Source organism: Coenobita brevimanus, chromosome 40 (assembly GCF_032717465.1).
Source record: "Coenobita brevimanus isolate Jiangsu-jjx chromosome 40, ASM3271746v2, whole genome shotgun sequence".
Taxonomy (NCBI): Eukaryota; Metazoa; Arthropoda; class Malacostraca; order Decapoda; family Coenobitidae; genus Coenobita; species Coenobita brevimanus.
Window position 1 is genome coordinate 3,927,046 of NC_136993.1, and position 10,542 is coordinate 3,937,587.

Sequence of the window (10,542 nt, forward strand, 5' to 3'; positions counted from 1 at the left end):
TTCTCCCACATACCATTACTACCTCTCTACCCTGCTCTCACCTACCCTTAATACTCCCAGGAGTTACTTTCCACCCAACATTCTTCCCTGCACCTTTCCTTCACTCTCCCCACCTCCCCCCTCTACGTTCACCACTGCTCCCCTCCAGCCCGACTTCGCTTCACCTATCACTCGCCATTCCCTCCTCCCAGTCCCTTTTCCTCCACTCTTTCCTCTCCCCTGCCCCACCCCAACTATCAACCCATACCTTGTCTCCCTCGCAACCTCCCCGCTGCTTTGTCCTTCACTCTCCTCCATCCCTACTACCTCCCCGTCCACTCTTCTCCCAACCTAGCCACCACCTCCCTGTCTCCCACCTTGCAACCCTGTCTTCCACCCCACGCCTACTTCACTCCCACTAGCCCTTAACCCTCGGTCTTTCCAACCCTTTCTCACGCCCTCCGCATCCTCACCCTTTTCTCAGCACTTCGCTGCCTTCCTCCTCCCCCTCTACTCATTTCCCACCCTCTCCACTCAACCACTCTTGCCTCACTCCCACCACCATTACATCACCCTTCCTACACCCCCATCTCTCCCTCATTTTCCACTCGTCCCTCTGCTCCTCACCTTCCCTCATACCCATTATATTGTTACCTGCTCCTCCCCACTTTCCCTCATATTCATTGTACTGTTACCCCCTCCTCCCCTCTCCCTCTCTTACCCTCCTCAAACCCACGTCCCCAGGAACTTCCCCGTTTCCACTCTAGTCTCACACACAAAAATCCACCCTAATCCTCCCCTGTAATCCGACCACTTCCTTAGCCCTACCCACTCCGCACATTCTCCAAAGCTATCATTCGCCAACCCCCTGGCCATACAACAAAATCCCTCCCACCACTGCCTGCATGCCAACTCTACAAGGCAGAGCCCCCGGCGCACACAGCCCCCACCCTGTTAGCCCTAGTACCTATCCTAGCATTCGTCAAGGCTCACTCCTTCCCCTACAGCCCAACTTGTCTCCTGCCATGGTCAAGGAAGGAAGCTAACGTCCCTTTCCGACCTGCTCATCAAAACATTGAACAAGCACACCAATCAGACAGGATAAACAAATATGATTCCATGCTCCAACAGCTGTCAAATGCACCGAACATGATAACCGTGGTTACAGGTGGCCTTATGTATATAAAGATCTGTGTATAGTTATGTAATATCCTTTAAGACATATTTTTAGAGGACTTAGGTAATACTTTAAACTAGCTGGTAAAAAACTTTCCTGTATTAATGTTTTTTTTTTTTTAAGGTACTATAGTCAGTATCCATAGACCAAGACAAACCTTCCTTATCTTGTTCCAGAAAAAAAAAAAACTACAAACAGAAAATTATTGTACCAATAATGACCCAACAATTTGAAATACTTTCCGTTTGATAAACGTTTTCTTATGATTATTCAAGTGCCCTCATCAGAGTTGAGGGAAATGGAAACTACTGACTACTCCCTTCCGACAAAACCCGTCTCCATTCTGGAGTATTGTACACTGTAATCTTTTTACATTCACACAATATATTTATATGGGGGATAGCGCGAACGCAGTCCCCCGCTACCAAAAATTGCGCACTCGAGTTAACCACATTTGGGTTAATCGCAGGGGTCAGCACCACCGGAGTGCAATGGTGGGCCTCGCCCCGGGAGAACCGCCTTCGTGATCACGGTATCTCCTGTGCCAGGTAAGTATGCTGTCCTGCCCGCCACAACCACCCACCCTCACCATCACTACACACCTCAACCTGACTCGCGCTGATTTGTGGTAGCAGAGCAAACTAGTATTTTTGAGGTTCTTCATATGTTTATTGTCGAATGTACTGTTTCATATGGTCTGCTTCCTGAAGCTGTAGTCCCCGAATATTTATAAATATCCGCCATACAACTGTGCTGTATGCTCCTTGCAGTGCAAATACACTAACCAAGAGTTGTATAATTTGCCCCAGAGTAGAACTGCTAATCTAATCCACTGGAAATGTAGACATACTATAAAGTGAAATAGTGCGATTCTAGGTAGTATAGTTCAGTTTCATAAATCGATTGATTGTTGTTAAATTCAGTCTCAAATCCGTAAAGTTCAAAAAAGAAAATGGGACTACCTAGTGACTGCAAAATAATGTTCTGTTAGCATCATTGAAGTTAGTGAAATTCATCAATTATTAATACACCGTTGCCTTAGTTTAAGGTCGATACTAGTCATAACTCCTAGATCCCTCTCGCATTCCGATTTGCTAATTTCTTTCTTATCTATGCTGTATTTAGTGTCTCCAATGGTTTTGCCTACGTTAAGTACTTTGCATTTTTCAACGTTAAATTCCATTTGCCAAGTTTTAGACCATTTGGACAATATATCGAGGTCTTTTTGTAAGTTATGGCAATCGTCAGTCGAGTTAATGATACGCCCTATTTTTTTATCGTCCGCAAATTTGCTGATGCTACTACTGACTCCTAAGTCTAGAGAGGATAACTGCAGTAGGCCGGTTGGCCCATGCTAGGCAGCTCCTAGAAGAGTAACTGAACTACTAGAATGAGATAAGGATAGCAAAGAAGAAGGCTTTTCCCCGCCCTCCAAACCCTCCAGCCGAAGCCGGCAGGAAAAAGTCTGAAAGAACACCACGCAGTATCGAAAAACTGGCGTGGACATTTTACAGAGAAGTGTGAAAGGAGAATTGAGACTATCATAGTGTAACCTGAAAAGGAAAAATTATGAATTAGTATTGGTTATAAGATTTTCTTTTTTCTATATCCACCCATTAATTGTCATATGCTTATCTAGCCTATGCTTAAAACTCTCAATGGAAGAGGCAGCAACAACTTTACTAGGTAGCTTAATCCATTCGTCTGCTACTCTATTACCAAACCAATTTCTACCTATTTCCTTATTGAAACTGAATTTTTCTAGTAATTATGGGATTTGAGAACAAAGGCATGGAGAGAGAGAGAGAGAGAGAGAGAGAGAGAGAGAGAGAGAGAGAGAGAGAGAGAGAGAGAGATACTAGGCATAGGCAGGAGAGAGAAAGGACGGAAATGAGTGAGGTGCAGTAAGCAATTATGAGATTTAGAGGAGGGACCCACTGACAGGTTAAAATATAACGACAAACACAGGTGTGGAGAAATATGAAAAGGAGGGAGAGTTAGCTGGACAGATAGTTAAACATAGGTAGATAGATAGGTGGATAAATAGCGAGAGAGAGAGAGAGAGAGAGAGAGAGAGAGAGAGAGAGAGAGAGAGAGGGGGGGGGTAGAAAATTATAATCCTCTTACTGTCCACAGTTACATTGGTGGTGCAAATCCTTTATGTTTTATAAGTATTTTGGATACAATATCGTTTTCCAACATATATTTTGCCTGTAGTTCAAGTGACAATAGTTGTGGGTTCCTGTATTCTAGCAATGTTCACACTCGAGAACATAATGGTGAAGTGTGTGTTTGTTTGGCTCATGACACACTCGACACTGTCTGGCCTCATCCTCCACCTGCCAACCAAGCTGCCAGGGATAGTCATAGCCTAGTCTGATCCTGGCATGCACAGAGTCAACCCATCTACTAGTAATCTTTTTACCATACGTGTATGACGTGGTTAAAGCAACCTTATTGTAATAGTGTATAGACCTGCTGATATATTGTTGTATAGTTCTCATGTTAATGACCTCCTCTGTTTGTATAGCTTTTATCTGGGATTTTATTTGTCTAATCGATAGTCCTAAATCATAATCGTGGGAAGATAGCCTGGATGCTTCCTTGGCAAGTACATCAGCTCGGTCATTGCCTGGAATACCTACATGTGAGGATTAAAATAGCAGGCTAAAAGGGAGGAGATTGGGAGAATGTTTGTGAGAAGAAAGTTGGATGTGTTAGCTTTGAGTGAAACGAAGAAGAAAGGGAAGGGGGAATCTATGTTTGGAAGTGTGAATGGAAGATTGTCAGGTGTTGATAGAGGAAGGGCAGAGAAGGTGTGGCCTTGTTAGTGAGTCCGGGAGGACAGCAGTGTGTGATTGAATGGAAGGAGGTGTCATCGAGACTGATGTGGGTGAAAGCGAAATTTGAACGTGAGTTGTGGGTGTTTGTGAGTGCATATGGGCCTGGTAGTGAAAGGGATGAACAAGAGAGGGAGTCTTTCTGGAATGATGTTGATGAGTGTCTGCAGAGTTTTGGAGCGAATGTGAATGTGGTAATGATGGGAGATTTGAATGCTAGAGTGGGAAATGTAGCAGTTGAAGGCGTAGTTGGTATGCATGGTGTGCCTGGAAGAAATGAAAATGGGGAACGAATGATAGCGATGTGTGTTGAGCGAGAGATGGTGATTGGAAATACCCTGTTTGAGAAGAAAGATATTTATAAGTATACATGGGTGAGACAGGAGGGTGGAAGGGTTGTTGATAGAGCTTTGATGGACTATGTGGTTGTGTCTAGGAATGTAATAGGAAGATTGTTGGATGAGAGAGTTCTGAGAGGGGAGGGTGGAGGTATGTCTGACCACTACCTGGTGGAGGGAAAGTTAAGAGTAGGTAAGAGATGGGTGAGAGCTAGGAGGGTTAGGTGTGGCAGGGAGGTTTTGAAAGTGAGTGAGTTGGATAAAAGAGAGAAAAAGATAGAGTATCAGGAGAAACTGAAAGAAGAGTGGAACGCAGTGAAAGATCGGGAAAATGGCAGCGTGGAGGAGGAATGGCAGTTGTTTAAGAGTGCTGTGGTGGGGCATGCAGAAAAGGTGTGTGGTGTGAGACGTGTGGGTGGTGGTGTAAGAAAAGGAAGTGAATGGTGGTGCGAGGAAGTAAGTATGGCTGTGGCCGAGAAGAGACGTGCATATGAAGTGTGGCTGCAGAGGAAGGATGAGGTGTCATATGAAAGGTATAAGGAAAAGAGGAATAGAGCGAGAAGGGCTGTGCGTGATGCTAAAGTGGCAGCAGATGAGAGGTGGGGTAGGCGGCTGACAGAGAATTTTCAACAGAATAAGAAAATGTTTTGGAAGGAGGTGAAAAGGGTGCGAAAGGGAGAGTCTGGGAAGGAAGAACGAGTAAAAGCAGAGGATGGAAGGATGTTAATTGAGATGGATGCAGTAAGGAAGAGATGGGCAGAGTATTTTGAAAGATTATTAAATGTAGAGGAGGAAAGGGTGGCTGAGATTGTGGCGGATGGAAGGGTGCAAGGTATAAATGTGTTGGGAGAGTTGAATGATTCTTTGATTGCGAAGGAGGAAGTGGAGAAGGCAGTAAAGGAGAAGAAAACAGGGAAAGCTGCAGGTATGGATGGGTGTGCTGTGGAATGCCTGAAGGGTGGTGGAGTGACTATTGTTGACTGGTTAGTAAGATTGTTGAATGTGTGCTTTGAGAAAGGTATGGTGCCAATTGACTGGGCAAGTGCTTGTGTGGTCCCGTTGTATAAAGGCAAGGGTGATAAGTATGAATGTACTAGCTTTAGGGGTATAAGTCTGTTGAGTGTTGTAGGTAAGGTGTATGGTAGAGTGTTAATTATGAGAGTTAGAGAGGGTACAGAGGGAGTGATTAGTGATGAGCAGTGTGGCTTTAGGAGAGGGAGGGGATGCGTTGATCAGGTGTTTGCTGTGAGACAAGTGTGTGAAAAGTATTTAGCGAAAGGCAAGGATGTTTTGGGCATTTATGGATTTAGAGAAAGCGTATGATAGAATTGATAGGGAGGCTTTGTGGACTGTTTTAAGATTGTCTGGACTTGATGGTAGGTTACTAAAAGGGGTGAAAAGTTTTTATGTAAATAGTAGAGCATGTGTAAGAGTGGGAAATGCTGTGAGTGATTGGCTTCCCGTGAGAGTGGGGCTGCGACAGGGATGTGTGATGTCGCCTTGGTTGTTTAATATTTAAATGGATGGCGTTGTAAGGGAGGTGAATGCAAGAGTTTTAGGTGGTCTGAGTCTGGTAAATGTTGATGGTGGAGATTGGAATCTGAAGCAGCTGCTGTATGCAGATGATACTGCACTGGTGACTGATTCAGAGGAGAGATTGAGACAGTTGGTAGAGGAGTTTGGAAGGGTGTGTGAAAGGAGGAATTTGAAAGTAAATGAGAATAAGAGTAAAGTGATGAAGTGTACGAGGTTGATAGATGGTAGGGGGTTGAATATAGTTTTGAATGGTGAGTTGCTTGAGGAGGTAGATTGTTTTAAATATCTAGGGTCACATGTTGCTGTGGATGGAAGAATAGATGCAGAAGTGAAGTTTAGAATAAATGAAGTAGGAAAGGTGCTGGGAGGAATGAAAAAAAGTGTTTAAATGTCGTTCGCTTAGAATGGATGTAAAGAGAAGGCTGTATGAGGGTGTTGTGGTACCGACTGCATTATATGGGGCTGAAACATGGAATATGGGTGTAGCAGAGAGGAAAAGTTTGAATGTAATGGAGATGAGGTGTCTGAGGAGTATGTGTGGAGTGACGCGTATGGATCGGGTGCGAAATGATGAAGTGCGAAGGAGAACTGGAGTTGTTCAGGAGATGGCTGGTAGAGTTAAGCAGAGGGTGTTGCGATGGTTTGGGCATATGGAGAGAATGGATAATGAGCGATTGGTGAAAAAGATAACTAGATCTGATGTGAGAGGTGTAAGGCTGAGAGGAAGACCACAAATAGGATGGATGGACAGTGTGAAGAGAGCGCTGGATGCGAGAGGGATGTCTGTTGAGCAAGGAAGAGTGGCTGTGCGTGACAGAAATAAATGGAGAGAAATTGTGAATAAATAAGTGATGATGCAGCCCTGAGGGGATATTCTCCCACATTTGGTCTGATCAGCTAGTCAGGTCAGGTGCGGGTAAGGGGATGGGTATGTTATGATGTGGCAGGGGTAAACCAGTTCTGCTGTCGGGCCCTGCTGCGGATGTCACTGATTGCATTGCGCAGTTGACCCTTGTGCGGTGTGGTGCGGTGAGGATCTGTCCGTTCTCCCCTTTGGGGCTAAGATGTGAATGAATGTGTTTGAATGGATGAGTAAATGGAGAGTGTGTCGTCCTGTCTCGGCTACCTCCCTTTCCCTGGGGGAAGCAGCCTAGGTATATAGATAGAAATATAGATGTTCCAAGTATAGTGGTGGAGACCGGCACGTTGAAACTCAAATAGCTTTCATTTTGCCGGAAACTGAATTAGTTTTTAACTCATTACATGGAGAAACAAAAAGATAATCTTGTTAATGCCAGTGCATACTTGAGGCATTAATGCGAGAAATAAAGCAAATAGGGTCCTAGGATTTATTTCGAGAAGCGTGAGCAATAGATCATCAAAAGTAATACTGAAACTTTACCTAAGGCCACATTTAGACTACGCAGTACAATTTTGGTGTCCTTACTATAGAATGGATATTAATTCGTTAGAAAATGTACAGAGAAGAATGACAAAAATAATACATGACCTTCGGAACCTGTCATATGAAGACAGACTGAAAAGACTGCATTCGCTAGAGAGGCGTAGAGTAAGGGGAGACTTAATTGAGGTGTTTAAGTGGATGAAGGGTATAAAAAAGGGAGATATTAGCAAGGTACTTTAAAGTGAGCATACAGGATAGAAATAGAAATATTGGTTTCAAACTAGAAAAATTCTGTTTCACTAAGGAAATAGGTAGAAACTGGTTTGGTAATAGAGTGTTAGACGAATGGAATAAGCTACCTATAGTAGGACTCGCGCACGCTCGCGGCCGTGGCGGGGCCCGCACCTGTGTACAGTGTTGCCACGTTTTCTATACCGTTGTCTCTCTCTCTCTCTCTCTCTCTCTCTCTCTCTCTCCTGGCGGGAAATGTGAGCCACCCTGAGTACTTTTGATTCTTTTATAAGTTATTTATAATTGTGCTTTCATTTGTTAATTTGGTTTTGTCATATTTAGTAGTAGATGGAGTGTCAAAGTTACTGTCTGCTGAGAGGTTTGTTACGTTACTGATTCATGCACCCCGACGTAGTGGTCCAGGGGGGAGGGGAAGTGTGAAGGGGGATTTGACCTGAGACACCCAGGAGGGATTAAGAAGGGAGGAGAGGGGAAGGGGGGGCTGGATTCACCTACCACGTGGTCAGTATTAGAAGAGAGAGAGAGAGAGAGAGAGAGAGAGAGAGAGAGAGAGAAATTACGTGTATAGATATATGTGCATCAATAGGAACAATGTATATCAGTGTGTGCAGTATGTACAAAGGAACAAATGAATACAAAGAAGGCAGTGACAGACCTCTCTCTCTCTCTCTCCTCCCTCCCCCTCTCTCTCTCTCTCTCTCTCTCTCTCTCTCTCTCTCTCCTGGCGGGAAATGTGAGCCACCCTGAGTACTTTTGATTCTTTTATAAGTTATTTATAATTGTGCTTTCATTTGTTAATTTGGTTTTGTTATATTAAGTGATGCCGACAATGCATTCAATGCATGCCTCTCTCTCTCTCCCTCTCTCTCTCTCTCTCTCTCTCTCTCTCTCTCTTGGGACATTGAATCTCCTCATTCTCCCTTGGGACATTTATTTTAGGCCAGATGGATGTGTATTGCCACTCACAAGAATTACATGAATTATTTCTTTTACTTTGGATATTGGCATATTTCTTCTTTTTTCAGGCTCATTATCTTATATCCATAACTGTGATATTATTACCCACCCTAAAACTACGCTAAAAACCATTAAAAGTGACTACAATATCTTTTAGCAACACTGTACAATATGTGTGCCATGTTTCTGTGTTACTGTATAAATATTTTATGCATAATAAGATTACTGTTGATTCATCCATCAAAATACACAAGTGTAAGTTTTATTCATCTGAATTTATCGAATTTGTGATGCCTTGTACATAAATAGCTTCCGTTTCACATCGCAAGTTGGGGAAACGTGGCACCATTGCCCACAGGTGCAGACCACACCCCCGCCGCAAACAGGCGGGAATCCGACTATAGTAAAGTAGTTGCTGCCTCTTCCATTGAGAGTTTCAACCATAGGCTAGATAAGCATATGACAAATAAGGGGTGGATATAGAAAAAAGAAAATCTTATAACCAATACTAATTCATACTTTTTCCTTTTCCTTTTTTTTTTTTTTTTTTTATGTGTCCGACTTCTGGGCATAGGCTTCACAGCCTGCTCTCAAGGCCCAGTAGTCCTCCTACATACCATACACCTCTCTACATGTCACCACTTCGGCGCTAACACCCACCGTCCATATTGAATACATGCTAGGGCTGTCTCATACAGGACTGGTGTATTGATATTAGCGGGGGTACTTTTATGACATGTCGGCGGGTTATCTGGTAGATCAGGAAAGTCTGCTTTTATGAAATTCAAATCCTTAAACTGTTCCCTGCCCCAGCCGGGATTCGAACCTGGGTCCATCAGGACTGCAGGCCGCCTCTCTACCGATTCAGCCACCGCTATGATAATCTCTATTCTCCTTTCACACTTTCCTGTAAAATGTCCACGCCAGTTTTTCTATACTGCGTAGTGTTCTTTCTGACTTTTTCCTGGCGGCTTCGGCTGGAGGGTTTGGAGGGCGGGGGAGAGCCTTCTTCTTTGCTATCCTTATCTCATTCTAGTAGTTCAGTTACTCTTCTAGGAGCTGCCTAGCATGGGCCAACCAGCTTACTGCAGTTATCCTCTCTTCTTATGTTCTTATGTAATCCGACCACTTCCTTAGCCCTACCCACTCCACACATTCCCCAAAGCTATCATTCCCCAACCCCCTGGCCATACAACAAAATCCCTCCCACCACTGCATGCATGCCAACTCTACAAGGCAGAGCCCCCGGCGCACACAGCCCCCACCCTGTTAGTCCTATCCCAGCATTCTTCAAGGCTCACTCCACGTCTGGATTAAGCATGTGAGAGGCCCGGGGCCCGCTTGGAAGGGAGGCCCCCTTTCCAACTCTCCCAATGGCATACACCACAGACTGGTAACCTAAATCCTAATATATAAATAGGACACTTTTAGTTAGGAAATAATGAACGGGGACTATTCATCCAATGCTGTAATATGTAATGCATAAACAAGAAATGAAATGAACACAAGTTGCTCTGGTGGGAGGCCCCCTCTTGGTGGGTGGCAAAGGGCCCGGGCCCCTTGGCCCCCCCCCCCATAATCCGGCGGTGGCTCACTCCTTCCCCTACAGCCAAATTGTCTCCTGCCATGGTTAAGGAAGCTAACGTCCCTGTCCGACCTGTTCATCAAAACATTGAACAAGCACACCAGTCAGACAGGATAAACAAATATGATTCCCTGCTCCAACAGCTGTCAAATGCACAGAACGATAACCGTGGTTACAGGTGGCCTTATGTGTATAAAGATGTGTGTATAGTTATGTAATATCCTTTAAGACATATTTTTAGAGCGCTTAGGTAATACTTTAAACTAGCTGGTAAAGAACTTAGGAAAATCAATAGCAATATCTGGAAATTATTTGTCTTAATGGTCTTTTTTTTTTTTTAAGGTACTATAGTCCGTATCCATAGACCAAGACAAAGCTTCCTTATATTGTTTCAGAAAAAAAAAAACTACTAACAGAAAATTATTGTACCAATAATGACCGAACAATTTGAAATACTTTCCGTTTGATAAACG

At 43.9% G+C, this 10,542-nt stretch overlaps 1 non-coding gene across 1 annotated transcript; it reads right to left on the reverse strand.

Moving 5' to 3' along the window:
• Positions 1 to 1,549: 1,549 nt before the first annotated feature.
• LOC145397335 (U1 spliceosomal RNA) lies at positions 1,550 to 1,712 on the reverse strand. Its single transcript, XR_013896915.1, has one exon. It is a non-coding gene; the product is annotated as a U1 spliceosomal RNA (small nuclear RNA).
• Between the last annotated feature and the right edge of the window lie 8,830 nt (positions 1,713 to 10,542).